The 15,237-nt window shown below is 38.7% G+C and overlaps 1 protein-coding gene across 1 annotated transcript in view; it reads left to right on the plus strand.

The window, feature by feature from the left end:
• Positions 1 to 15,237, plus strand: part of LOC6529437 (putative neural-cadherin 2) — a 117,279-nt gene that overhangs the window by 11,783 nt on the left and 90,259 nt on the right. The window contains exon 2 of the mRNA XM_015196859.3: positions 6,946 to 6,981. The gene's annotated coding sequence lies outside the window, so the exon portion shown is untranslated. The remainder of the gene's footprint in view (positions 1 to 6,945; positions 6,982 to 15,237) is intronic.

A 15,237-nucleotide genomic window follows, 5' to 3' on the forward strand; every position in this document is an offset into this window, starting at 1 on the left:
TTCCAAATTCTTTAATGGTCCTAAAAAAATTACAAAACATTTTATGTGAACTTCTCTTTTAAACTTATGTTAAATGCATGTCTTATATTATATGTATATGATGAAACTAGTTTAAGGACACATTAAAAAGATAAAGTTAAGTGGATAAGTCATTCATAATTAAAAAAATATTTTACAAAAATATCCACATTTTTAAACTGGTTTTTCCTCTTGTTTTTAAATATATTCTATTGTAATTTTGTACCCAACCTTTTGAAGTTACATTTAGTTTAGATTAGAAAAGGGGAGAGGTATTGTTAAGATACCTGGGCTGTAAGCCAAACAGTTTTCATTCGCCGCCTCAATGGAACCCCATTTAAATCTTCACTCCTATTAATCATGTTTCCATGGTCCTGATAAATATGTTCGATGCTTCACACATGATGAAATTTTGGTAGCTACAACGCCCCAAGCACGCAGATTTCCCTTCTGTGGGCCAGGCCAATATCAGCAATACATGGAAAGCACTGTTGATTTTTGAAGTATGTATTTCAAGCATAGTTAGTTGCAATGTATTGCATACCAAGGAGAGCCCACTCTTCTTTTTTTTTAGGAATTTATTACTTATGTTGAGGCTTTTCATTCAGCTTGCTATATAAAGCCGTATTCAACATTTTTACGCACTCTTATATTAAATATAAATATATATTATTTGTTAAACATATAATGGCATGTAAAGTGAGCTTCGAATTTCGCGGTCCTAAAACTTAATTCTGTGGTAACTGTGGAAATACTAAAACTTCGACCTATTTTCCCAAATAATTTAATCAGATGCTAAACAAGCCCTATTTAGATATTTTTGAAGTCTGCTCTTAAATCTGACAAAAAGTGGAGGACTATCCAATCATCCACTCGATAATATGGACAAAAAACGAGCATAAAGTCCAAGGGTAAATGGCTTAGAAAATGTTCACCAACAATTGCCATAAATAAAAGTCACTCGGGCCACATAAATAAAGTATCGAACAGCAAGAAGGACGCAGGTCCATTGATGATGACAAAGCTGACAATACGCAAATAAGATTTGGCTCAAAAATTTATTTAATTTCATTTTATTGGATAAAAGTCAAAGGCGTCGAAAGTCTCAGACAGAGGCAGACACAGACGATGAGGGAAAATCCCGCCGTCGGGAAGGAAGTGGAGAATGTTTACCATCCAGCAGCGGATCCGTAGTCAAATCATTAATCTTTTTGCGCTGAATCAGCTCAAAGAGCTTTGGCCTCTTTTGGCGAGACGAGGCGAGCGGGCTGAATAAACAAAGCAACCATTTTGATGCCAAGTCATTGGGCAGAGTTCAGCGGCAGTATGAGTCTTGGCCATTTGCAAATGAGTCGCCAGCATAATGACCATGAAGCTATTTGCTCGACAACAAATTGCCAACAATTTTGCACACTCCATTGACTTTGGCCTTCCTCTTTGGCTTGTTCAATTTTCATTAATTTACTTATAATTATTTGCCGACATTTTCATATTGACTCTGACCGGTCTTTTGTTCGGCCGTCTGGCAGTCTGACCGTCCGGCCTAAGAACACAAGTCAAATTAAAAATTTAAACTCAGGCACGGGGACATGAAAATTGCTTCTGTGCTTTTCCCATCCCATGGCGGCAATAAAAAAACAGATAGCAATGAGAAAAATGCGCCTGTTAACTTGTTCATTACCCTAATGGAGAGTTTTTCCCATGCATTCTCCTTCTTAATATTCCTTTTCTTTCACATTCGGTATCCCTTTGGACCTTTTTGCTTTGCCAAGGACTCCTTTTCTCGAAATCTTGTCCTCCTTCGGTTCGTTGCCCCAACATCGTGTCCTTTTTGTTCCATTTCGGTGGAGGGGAAAGGGCAAGAATGAAGCAGGCTGTAGTACCGCCTTAATAGAGTGAAATTCCGCACTGTTATATATTTCATTTAAATGACATTTTAATTAATGTCAACAATTTTGCCATTGTGGCGAGTCGACGCTCTCATTATGATGTCCTCAGAATTTACTTTCTCCTACCATCAGCTTCAAAATTTTTTTACTGTCTGGCGCTTTAATGTAATTATTTCTAATTAGATATTTTAATTATGCGTAAGTCGTTGACAGTCTTCTCAGGGGCTATTGCTCATTAAAGAATTTGTTTTTTTTGCTGCGAAAGCCAGTTTTTAATTCTTCTCCAACGACTTATGCATTGTAATGATTCAAAAATATATGTATGAGCTACATTATAAAAACAATCACACATATTATCAAATATATGTATACTTTTCACATAATTTATGGTGAATGAAACGAATTGTGAATCTGGTGTGTTTTCCTGAAATCAGGTATTGGTTGTTTGTTAGCTCATCATATTTTATTCAACAAACTTAAACCATTTAAATGACATTTAATTCAGAGACAGCAGGCCAACGGATTTGATATCTCCATAATCTTAGATTTTTCTAGTGTTAATTCGATAGACAAAACGAACAAAGTCGAGAGAGGATGGCAAATAAAAACGTCAAAGCAAAGTCAGCTACTAATCACAGCTTAATGTCGGTTTTAATCCCAACCAGTCACTGCTGACAGTCAAATGCTTGCCAGGTCGAAATCTTAAGTTTCCTAAAAAATAAAAATACACATAGGCTCTATAAAATTGCCCACAAGAGACCAGCTAAATTCAAAGGCCCAAAGAAATGAAATCCCTTACTTATTTTCGGTAGGCCAAAAAAGGGCACAACTTTTAGTTACAATAAATTATATGCAACAGTTTAAAAAAAGGCAAAAGAGTTAACTTTGTAAGCAGTGGTAACAGCGGACTCCGAGCATTTTTCGTTGCCCAAATAAAACACTTGAGGGAATTGCACATAAAACGACTGACGGATGACAGGGGGACGGAAAAGGGTTAAGGCCATCATTGGCATGTGGCGAAAAAATCTTTTCATTTGGGAGATGCCAAATATTTGCAGGTAAAAAATAGACGACGGAAAAGGGACAAATCCCAATATGCCAGGCACTTTATTGCAATCCCTTTAAACAAGTTTTTCGAAATCCTTTCCTTTTTCTACATACATACTTGCTTGAACGCCTTCACGTGCGAATGCGGCAAACAAATGTGTAAGACTTTTCCGGCAAACACTCGAAGTTGTGTGCTTCCTCGGAATCCTTCCCCCTTCCCCTTTTTGAATCCTTTCTATTTCGGCAAATAAAATATGGAATTACTTAACGGCCATGTCAGAGCGCAGACATTGTCTGCGTCTGTCTATTTGCTGGCGGTTGCCTTTGTGCTGGATTTTATTTGTTCTGATGTGATTTGTTTAGCTCAGCAGTCCCATATGTCAGGTTGTCTTTAAAGTCTCGTTGAGAGTTCCCTTCTCCGACTTTCAGTTTGGAGGATTATGCGAAAGTAAGTGCTACATGTGACTCTGAGTCGGGGCTTTAAAAGTAATTTTCCTTGTTTGTCCAAATTGTTTTTGTACTTTAGGCGAGCAGCTGGGCTTGATTGATATTTTCACATCAACAATTGTTTAGTAGCACGGTGATTGGAACATTACATTAAATATATCACTGTATTCCTGGGTTATTCTAGCCTATAGATATTTTAACGTGTGAGGATAATGTTAGGATATTAGACTTTAAAAATTTAGTACGTAAACATTCTTTCCGATGTTCTATCTTTACTAAAACTGTGATATCTTCCGGTACTGTTCTATACTATATTTTTCGGTGAACACAAAAGCAAAAGCTAAAGCTAAAGCTTTCGCTTTTTGAGCAGCACATTTTCGTATTAAGATTTCATCTTGTCTGACCAAATTTGGCACTCTTCATAAAGCTTCAGCATATAAATACAATTTTTATGAGAAGGGAGCATTTCTGAAGAAGGGTTGCTGGTGGGTGAAAAAAACTCATCAGGAATTCAGGATGCGTGGTCTTATGAAAACTTGATGCCTCCGTGATGACACTCATTGTCTTGAGTAAAAAGTGTGGCAAATGACACAAGCGAAGAATGGGTGGATGAGGCCTGAAAATTTTGGCTTTTATAAAATTTCCAGAGCACCCACACACGTTAAAGTCGCGGTCTTTTGTTCCGCATTCCCCCAAATGCTTTTTAAGTATTTGCTACACACATTTTGCTCGAGCGGCAAATGACTTTCAAGCTGTCATTTCCTCCGGATTTTGCTCCGTTTCTCCTGTCAGGTGTCCCCAGTGCCTCTCAGTGCATAAAAAAGTTTTCTAATGAAAAATTCAGCTGCTCAGTTAAAGTTTTTGCTTATGAAAATGCAGCTTCCAGTCGAGGAGTGACCATATAACAGCGAGATGAAAATGGAAATGGAGCATTCCAGAATAACTCCCCGAAATTGGATGCGGATGGCTTAAGCTGCACAAACTGCACCTCGAATTGCGAAATGAAAAGTAATCAAATTCTTGTTACTAGTTTGCAGACTCGTAAAAAGGTTGAGACAAGTTTTTACTGAACTCTAACAAGTTCAGAATCGTGAAGGTGACGCTTTGCCATAAAGGTGTACGGGAGAGCTAATAAACTTGAACTACTGAACAGAATTGTTGCAACTTATTTAATTAGAGTTCCGGCAGTTTGTTGTTTCGACTTTTCCAACTTTCTTTAGGGTTATGAACATTGCTTAATATATAAGGCACTGTAAATTGGCTGTATTACTAGTCCTACTGCTGACAATGTTCATCAGTATATACATAAATTGTATTTACATTAAAACAATGACTCCTCTTAAAAATCGTATGCCCGATTCAGTTCAAAATTAATTTTGTTCTAGTTAAGAGATGGAAATTTCATTAAAGTTCACGCCACCGCCATCCGCATAATTTATAAAGTGTCGAGCTGAAAACTGCCCACCGAGCAGCTTCAGCAGCAGATTCCATCTAGGAACCCAGTATCCGACCATCCAACCGACCAACCGAGTAACAAATCCGTCCATTTACCCATTGAAGGTCCGGCTGCGGCCATAACAAGGCGTGACTTACAGCGTACTTGAAGGGCCAGAATGAAGCAATTTTAATTTGCTGCTCTTGGCTGGATAGTAAAACATCAGCAGTGGCAACAAGATGGAGAAGAAATCCGGAAAGAAAGGGGCTCTCGGAGCCTCCCACTCAAAGTTTTTGCAGTCCAAAATGCAGTGGGTAGATCCCAAAGTGTTGCGCTTCATAAATAAAAAGGGGGGAGATTCCCGGCCAGAGGATGTGGTGCTGGATGAGCGGCAAACTTATAGCTCTGTTGGCCAGTGTAAAAGCATATTTTCTGCTTTTAATTGCAATATATTCTTTTAGACAAAATGACTGATGATGGTAAAGTTGGCGCTCCTTCTCCCTCACTCGCTCGCTGGATATTTTCTTCGCACAACCAGCAAAAATATATTGCCATGAAATTTGCAGATGGCACAGGAAACGGAAACCCAACGGAGACAGGCATGTCTCCACACTGGCAAACTCCGTTTGACTGCTAAATGAACAAGGGAAACTCGTTCTCCGCTTTCTCTCAATTTCCCCACCCGGATTACACTTTCAAACAGCTTCGAGGCACTCGGAGCATTGCGGTTCCTGGTCACTGTGGTTCTTGCTGTAATATTTTATGGCGCTACTGCGAGAAATCGCTTTGCTTAATCAAACACGAAATTTGTAGCTCTTGAATATACGTTGAATCTCGAAAAGTAAACATCGTTTCACATAACGCTAATCAGTTTTAAATCAGTCGTTCGTCGGACTTTTCCAAGGTCTCTAAATGTATTGCTGCATACTTCTGGACATCCCTGCAAATATACATGGAATCCAAGCTATGATTTTTCAAGTGTATCCTCCTCGAATCCCTTCTTCGACTTAGCGAAACAAATAACTCTGAGATAAAGAGAGAAAAAGGGTTGGGAAATTCGGGGAAGAATAACTGAAGGGGGCGGCGCTACAGAGGCTTTTGTCTTAGCCATCGCGACCGCCATTTTGATGATGAATAAATGAAGGCCTTTGTGTTTTTGGACGTGGCCAAACAGAATTTACCACTTTCATTTACTCGACATGCACTTCTCCAGTTGAATGTAATAATAAACGTCTCCAGCAGTACTTTAATCTTAGTACGCCAGTTAATAAATAAAATATTAATGCCTAGTTCACGTTTAGTATTCATTCACTTGATTTGGTGAAAGGTTTTCAGAAGCTGTGCTCTTTTTATCCTTATCCCTTATTTCCTTCTTAATTTAATTTTCACCGAATTCAGGTTCTTTCCTTCCCATTGATATATTTCCGCTGCCCCTCAAAATGGCAAATCGCTGAGAAAACTCATAATTTTTTTCCTGACCTGCTGTGAAGGCAGCGTAAATTTTATTATTGGCAATGCCAACTGCACGGGCTCCACCAACTACAACAAAGTTTCCGGCCAAAGTTTTAGTTTTTTTCCGCGCCCTATCAGCCATTTAACACCCCCCTGAATCACCCCTCAAACAAATGATTAATGAAGCTTTGAAAATTTGAGGGCAAATTTAATCAAGCGCACAAACAAATCGAAACATTCGACGAAAAAAGTGGCCAACTTACGATAAGCTTCAAATTGGCGCAATATGCTCAGGAAAAAGAGAATAGGGAATGAAATTATGTTAATAGGAAGGGAAAAACAAAAGAGCATTGAGCTTAGAAAATAAATTATGCAATAAGTAGGATTCTGGCGCCCTGTGATTTATTATTCGATTTTTGACGTGCGTTCATTACAGCGGAGTGGATGGCTGAATAATGATGCCCTATGCAAATTTTATGATTTATAAAAAATGGCTAAATAATGATTGAATTTCAGAAAGTCAAAACAAGAAGTAAGGCGTCTCTCATATAGAACTGAAATATTAACTGAAATATATATATTTTACACTTACTTTGAACTCAGTTGCAGAAACGGTATAAACAAATTTTAACGCCTAAAATATTTTTTTAATTTCAGTTGGCCAATGACCCTTTGACTTCAAAGTATCTAAATGTGAGTAACTTTAATCTCTTTATTAATGAATGCAGTAAAAGCTAATATTAATTAACTACGTAACTATACATTCTATAATCCATGGAACAACTTTTTATTGGCAAGATCCCCCCTCCATTAAGAACTAAAATAATTTGAAAAAATTAAAAAGGAAAAGAATTCTTTGACATTTAATATTATAATATTTAATAAGTAAATGACAAATAAGTTTTAATACGTTAGTTGACTTTCTTAAACCCTCTTCACAAATACTATCTCCTCTTAACCCGCAATCCGGTTTAGACGTTTACTTAACCCTCTTCGTCGGCACGTGTTTCAAATTTGGGCAAGGACTCAAGCAGCCGTACCTTTTCATCCTTAAAGACAACTTCATTCATCATGCTGTCCGCTTTGTATATAAATTTCATTAAACTTTTCGAGGAACCCCAATAATCAAGTGGGCATTTTATGCGTATTTGTTTTCTGACGTATTCATGAGCGCCAACTAACGCCATCAATTTGCGAAAAGTCCCAGCAGCTCGAAAATATTCCCCGCGTGACAGACGAGGGCCTAACTTTTGGCATTTCTTGGTCCCGACCTGAACACTTGACAGGACCTGCTGTCCCGATGGCCTGATGGCCTGATGGCCCGGTTCGTGGCCCAATTATTATCATAATGCCAAATGAAGATGACAACATTGACAGCATGTTGGTTGCGGGGCCAAGTTTTAATGATGCTGCTGAATTCGCCGGCTGAGAGCCAATTAATCACTGCCGCCCAGTGTCTCTGTTTGAGTGTCACTTAATTTTTTATGATACTCCAGCCCGACTTAGCGTCAAACGATTCACGTTCAATTGTTTTATGCCGTCTGCGCTTTGAGGTTACGAGTGCTTCCTATAAAGTGTTTTCCTCCTCGGGCCGCAAACCACATTCTCCCATCTCCCACCTCCCATCTCGCAGCGAATTGTTGTCGAGACTTTCGAGCCATTTTGAGTGCCTGGCCAGAAAGTTTTCTCTCTTGCCCGAGAATGAAACCGTCAATTTGCCGCAAATATACGTACATACATAGGCGGGGGATCAGGAGGGGAAATGTATACCAACTACGAGAAGTTTTTAATGGCCATTGAGGCCAGTTTATGCAGCTGCCACTCCCATTCAGCATTTACCAACCATCCGCCGGCGGACCTCAATCCAACCTCCCTTATGGTTTGTTGCTATTATTAAATTAGTTGCGGGCGATTTGCGGTAATTAGGGCAAAATTTAATGGCTCTTTGAACTCATCTGAAATTTTGAAAATATATGTACCAACATCATGAGCTTCTATATTTAGCTACACCCGTTCGCAAACCTACATATATTCGTTGATATAAGGTTAATAAATAAAACGAATTGCGAGTTATATTGTACATCACGGTGAATATTGCTTACCATATAAGTTTCGGCTTTGATTGAACTTTGTTTATGTGATTAATTCAAAAGATATTCATACAATAAGATATTAGGGATATAATTAGGGCGCCTAACTGCATCGATTGGCTGGCAGAGTACTCCCACAGGGAATTGCACCTACCATTTGCCTGGCACAATCTCATTATCTCCACACGAAACATGGATACAATACAGTGCAACAGAAATCCCACCAGGTGCATAATCCTCTTGCTGCCGACACCTACAACCACCTGGGTCTCACCAATCTGGTCGTGCATGATGCTGAATCTTATTCGAGGCATCAGCAGCGGTATCACCATCATTTATTTATGCGTGGCGCAGCGTCGTAGCATGGATGCATAATGGGCATGACGACATCTGCTGGATTCACGCGGTGTTAATAACACGTCAACATTCGGGGCGTATACTTCATGTATGCGAGCGTGTGCAGGGGTGCATGGAAAGGAGCATCAAGTATACGCCATGATGGCACCTTACACAATGCTGCCTCTGGAAGAAGAACGCCATTTGACAGCCGCTGCAACTAAACGCATTTAATGGCCAACGTTGTCTGCAGCGCTCTGCGTCTTGCAAATTGCAATTGATTAATTGAAGTGCCGGCGGTGCTGCAACCACATCCACACTCACCCATTACCGTCTCCACAATGTTTAAATGGCTGTCACATCTGCCACTCGAGGAATAGCGAAAAGAGCCAACCAGGAGATCTTCTGTCTTATTTATGAGTCCTAATAGCGAACCAGCCCACACAAGTGGGGCATGCATTCGTTACAGGTGAAGTAGCATTTCACCTAGGGAAATTGAAAAGTCTAGCAATGAGTGTCATATCAGCGCAAATTTAATTTCATATTGAGTTGAAGCTTCATTACATCCGCCAATTCTTACATCCGCCAATTATTAAAGATAATTTGGTAAATCAATGGGAAAAGTCGCAAAATAAAAGGCTACAATGAGAGTAAGTGCAGGAAATGTAAAATTGGCATTAATTAAATTTCATCTTTACCATTTTTCGCAACTGAAAGAATAAAACAAGAAAAAGGGAAAACCAGGGGATAATCATAAAAGCCGCCCAGTAAATGGCATTTCCAGCGTATGCCTGAATATTACTCCATTATTATATGGCCGGGATAAACATTGTTACAGCCCTTAATACTTGCCAATCGGAATTAAAGTGACAGGAAATATTACATGCATTACGCCTTGAAACTGCTTTTTGAAATACCTCTGACACGCGTTTCCCTTAATTAAGAAGAAAGGAACATTTACTTCCTCACCAATACACACTGTTGAGGACGTGTTTTATACACGCGTATGTTGGACGGCTCCCAGAAACAATATTTATTGTAATTCATTTGTAATGATAAAAAGAATGGAAAGACTCACGCGAATGGCATATAAAAAACAAAATCGAGGCGCTGAATCAAATTAAAATTGCACCCACATTTAATATTCATTGGAAATATTTTGTAACAACAATAATAATGCTGCGTGTATCTCGCAAACGACTGGCTGAATTGAACGGATACTCCACGGTATATATACATATAAAATACAAATACGGTATACACACGTTTGATGTGAAACAACAAACCAAACTGTCGTGGGCGGAATGGCAAACACATTGAAATCCCCAAAAGCTAGGGTAAATTTATTGATAAAATGTGCTCTGGCCCCATCAAGGTTAAACGATTGGATTGAACAAATATAACCATAAAATGATTGGCCCCAAACGAATTAGAAATGTAATCGCTTTTAAGTCTACATTAAAAGGCTTTTGAAAACCAATTAAATGATTAATTTTCAAATCAATATATTACTAAAACTTCTAATTACATAAAAATAACTAATATCTATTTAACAAAAATAACAATCTTACATTAGGAACTTGACCAAACATGGATAACCTAATTTTAAAACTTATGTAAAACCTCTCTCTGCTTTACAAAAATTGTTTAGTTTTGAAAAAATTGATTTTTTTTTTGTTGAATAACAAATTTAGCAAGAAAGGAAGCTAGTTTAGGTCGAAGCTTAATTATATTTATATTAAAAACAAAACAGAATGCTGTAGTCGAACTCCCAGACTATCAGAAAAAGACAATTAAATGAAAATATATTAAAAATGTTTCAAAAGTGTGGGTGTTGCAGTTTTGGGTGGTTTGTGGGCGTGGCACTAAGGCAACATAAACTTGCGCTGCGTCTATGTCTCTGGAGTTAGCATGTTCAGTTCCTGAGATCTCATCGTTCATACGGACAGACAGACGAACGGACGAATAGGCGGACGAACAGACGGACGGACAGACGGTCATGGCCAGATCGACCGGTTAGTGATCCTGATCAAGAATATATGTACTTTTATGGTCGGAAACGCTTCTCTCTGCCTGTTACATACTTTTCAACGAATCTAGTATACCCTCAACGGGAACTCTTCATGGTAAAAACGAGAATATTATTTCATTATATTTCTTTCAATTCATTTTCTGACTGTTTTTAAGGCCGCTCGTTCGACGTTAACCAAAGTTATTTATTTTTGTTTTCGGATAGCATTTTTCCATTAATTTAAGAATTATAAATTATAAATTATAATAATTATAATTTATAATAATTAATAATATACATTATAAATTGTCGAAAAACGGATGTGAACGAGTTTAAAACACTTTACCAAAAAAAACGAAGGTAAACTTTTTTTTTCAATATTTTTGGATTATTTCAAAGGGGTTATATAATACCATATAGTGTTCCTATATTTCCCACTCCGACGTATTTACCAAGGTTTAAGACCGGCTGTTGATACTGATCATATATACATATATACTTGTAATAACCGCAAAATGTCTCCCTTACAGCTTTTCAAACTTTTAACTAAAGTCAATATACCCTCTGCAAGTGCACAAAAATATGCCTTTTACTTAAGATTCTCTTGCAGCCTTCGTCAATGTTATTGTTTTATTTAACCCAATGTGTACGATTTCATTGATCAATATATTATTAAACGCATTAAACAATCAATTAATAAACATTTTCTCATCTGGGACTCCTATTATAGGAAGTCAATTAGTTGCATGACTTATTCGATCAATATAATTTTCAATAGTTGTTTGCTGAAAGGAAATCTGAATATAATCAGATTATTTGCCTCGTCTTAACTAAGTTTTGCAGCAAACAGAGGTCGCTCATGATTCTGTTTATTTGGCACATTAAATTCTTGGCAGGAACATAAGCTCACACTGTGGACATTTGATTAAATGCCCGTTTCTAACACACGCTTATAAATACACATGCATCTATCAGGGATAATGAATTCAATTAATTTACTCCTGCCAAAAATACAGGATTATATACACACAAGATAGGCCTTCATATGACCTCCTACCTCCGTCTCATCCTGAACTCTATCCTCGATGTCTGGGCATCATTATGATGAGTGATTGTTGCTGCTGCGAGTGTGTGCGTGTGTCGAACATTTTTCTTTGCCGATGCTGGGCATATACTCGCATTCTTATTCTCAATTTTTTCCCATTTGTGGCGATTCTTTCCCTTTGTTCGTCGCACGTTACTGCGGTTTTATTAATGTGTGCTAAATGTGTTGTCTACTTATAATATACGACCTACTCACTCATACATATACTTATGTGCACCAGACGCGAATGCCATTCAAATGGCTTATTTTTATGGAGTTTCATGAACTCGAGACTCTGCAATCCTAAGTGATTTGTTTGCCAAGGCCGTCGGTGTGAAGTGTATGTTTATATACCTCAAGTGCCAACGATTTTCGTCCTATTATTCATTGGGACAATAGGCTGATGGCTATTTATTATTCTGTACGTAGGAATTTCGGCCTTCAAATGGTCTGAATAAATTGGCACAAGCGGAAGAGATGGACTATTTTAGCTAATTGAAGCTGAAAAACGGTCCCAGCCAAATCAAATCCTGCCCATTGATTTCCATTTTGATTTTCAATTGAGCCAATCTAATCGAATGCATTTTAAAAGGCCAAATTTTTGGAAACCATTTTCGGTTGCCTATTGCATCCTCGATTTATATTCACAAATCAGCAGCGGGCGACATTTGAAAAGCCAATTTCATCCGCATCGTAACGCAAATTTTCCGCCTGGAGCCAAACTAATACATAATTAGTTCAATTTCCGTTGTTGTCGATGACAGCGAGGCATTTTCAGAATTTCCCCTTAGCTCGCTCTGCAGTGCAGTCGTCTGGCTGCATGGAAAATTCCACTAACGCTGCATTTTGTGGAAAATTTCGCATGAAAATATATACATACTTATATAGACTCGGGAAATTTATTCAATTAAAAGTTTGTGGTCAATGGTCCAATGACGTTTAATGACCAATAATCATTCACCAACTGTCCTTAAAGGGCTTCTATGAAAATGCATTTAAAGCCAATACAGTGGCCTTGTGAATCAAAAGTTTTGGGCCAAAACTAAACATAATGCGTCTATTTGCCACTTAATGAATTTCTTCTCTTTTATCCCTTGCCCGCGAAATACAAAAACAGGCCGAGATGGCAAATGGAAAACCTGTGTCTCATGTCCTGTGTATTGTTCGGCGTCTTCATTTCTTGGCTTTTGCCAACTGGCAACTTTCAGCCAACCGAGTGGCAAATAAAATATCGCCGCCACATCTGGGGGACGTTTTCGGGAGCGGAGCATCTGGCGCAGAGCTGCAAAATTTTCGTTTCTGTCTGCCAAGTTAAATGTAATTGTAATTTTTAATTTTAAGTGCTCTGCCAGGGAGTGAAAATAATAGAATGCGGGAAAATGTCTGGTGCGCCAGCATTACAAATGTTAATTGCGCAACACATAACTCATACTCTGCATTATTCGTACTGTTAAAAGGCGGGGAAAGCATTTTCCTCTATGTATGGCTGCCCGGAATTTCATGTAATAAGTAAAGCTCATGCAAATATTTGATTTCCATGCCAGGTGAACTGATGCTCTGCAGTCGAATTTGTCAACCAGCAGTAATTTTACTATAGGGTATTGATGTGTGTTGAGTACCTTTCAACGTTCAAATGTAAATGATTTAAAAAAACCCAAGTAGTATTATTTCTACTATTATTATTAGCAATTATGAAATATAAATTTAAGAAAAAAGTAACAAACTTGGCACACGCGGTTCATGTTAAAGCTGTGTTACACGGGCCTTTAGAGGGGGCACCTGCTTTTGAATGAAATCGATGCCTGTCAAAGGGAGCTTTGTGCAAAATGCTTGATGCTTGCGACAGTCAGCGAGGCAATATAAACTGTCCGCTCTTGTGTACACACTACCCCCTGCCCTTTGCCCTTTGCCCTTTGGCGCCCAGCACTTATGCCTTTTGTGCGATACTTATGGCAGTGAAACTGATAAAGGGGCCGAGTTGGCCAGCGGCTGCCTGCTGCTTTTGCTGCTGGGCAAAGCATAAATTCGGCGCTTAACGGTGCCCACATGGAAGCGATGCTGGTTTTTCCGTCGCCAGCGGGTAAAATACCCCTTTGTCCCATTGAAACCCCAGCCCCGTTCCATTTTTGAATCCGCCCGCACTGACCATTGTCCTCGCACTCGCACTCGCACTCGCAGCAATTGCAATTGTTTTCTATGGTGCCTGCATCGATGATATGGTCATGACTTGGAGTTCAGTTATCTTAGCCGCTTGCTCTCATGTTTCCCACCCGCCCTTTCTCGGTTTTCCCCAACGCTCTGGTTTTAATTTTCACCCTCACAGTGGAGAAGGTTGCGATTTTAATCAGCACCGAATCGTTGATTGCCGCCCAGTTGCACCGCCTGTTGTTTTCACTGCGCACTTGCAGTTGATTATCGGCTTCGCACTTGGCCAGCCACTGAATCGAGAAGAGCTTTATGGTCTGCTCATTAATAATCACTGATACGGTCAGTTGTGTATGCTTAGAGACTTTAAACTTGTGCCCGGAATAGGGGTACTTTGCATAGCTGTATGGCAACTTAAAGCACTGATAATGTGGCAGTGAATTGTAAGTATCAACAAGTATCTGTACACGGAAAGGAGAAGTGCTATTCGAAAGGATTTAGATCAGCCATAATTCTTATAAACTTGTTAGACATTCGCATCAACGACTCAATCACTTTTATATAAAAACCCCATCATAATGGCACAACAATGTATTATCATGAAAAAATAATTCAAATTAAATAATAAACTAATATAACAATGTTATTTTACATAAAATTTTAATTTAAAATTTTAATTTACGTTTAGGAAATTTAAAACAAAAGTGTCAATATATTCGCAAATATCATTAGTTTTGACCATTTTAAAAGTTTGCGATAATTGTTGCCATGCTTTCGATCCTTTTCGTGAAATGTTTTTATTAGTGCCGAAATCACAGAACCAGTTTGCATAGCGACAGCCCCTAAGCCCATATCAAATCACAGCAGTGACAACATTTCGCGGAAATATAAAAAAACAAACACACGCAAACGGGAGCCAGAGCAAACAGATAACAAATTAAAAATCTGGCGAGTTTGCTTACATTGTGTGGCCGGAACTTTGAATAGCAGGATGGGGCATATGGCCAGAAATATTTTGCTGGTTACATAATTATTTTGGTTTGGCCTCTGGCGGATGTGGTCGCTTAACTGCCGGGACATCCGAAACTGCAAAATGCAGTTGATGGAAATTTATTCAGCCCCCGTGGCATCAAATCCTCTGTTTTTCCCCCAACAGTTGCTAGCAGCGAAAAATTCAATAAAAGTCCGGTTCGCTTCCCCCTCCTTGTGTTGGCCTGGTCAATTTTTCTAGCTAATGATTTGGTTTCCGCGCTGCCGAATGTGTGTGTGCATAGCCCACTGCG

This window comes from Drosophila yakuba, chromosome 2R (assembly GCF_016746365.2).
Source record: "Drosophila yakuba strain Tai18E2 chromosome 2R, Prin_Dyak_Tai18E2_2.1, whole genome shotgun sequence".
In the NCBI taxonomy this organism is placed as follows: Eukaryota; Metazoa; Arthropoda; class Insecta; order Diptera; family Drosophilidae; genus Drosophila; species Drosophila yakuba.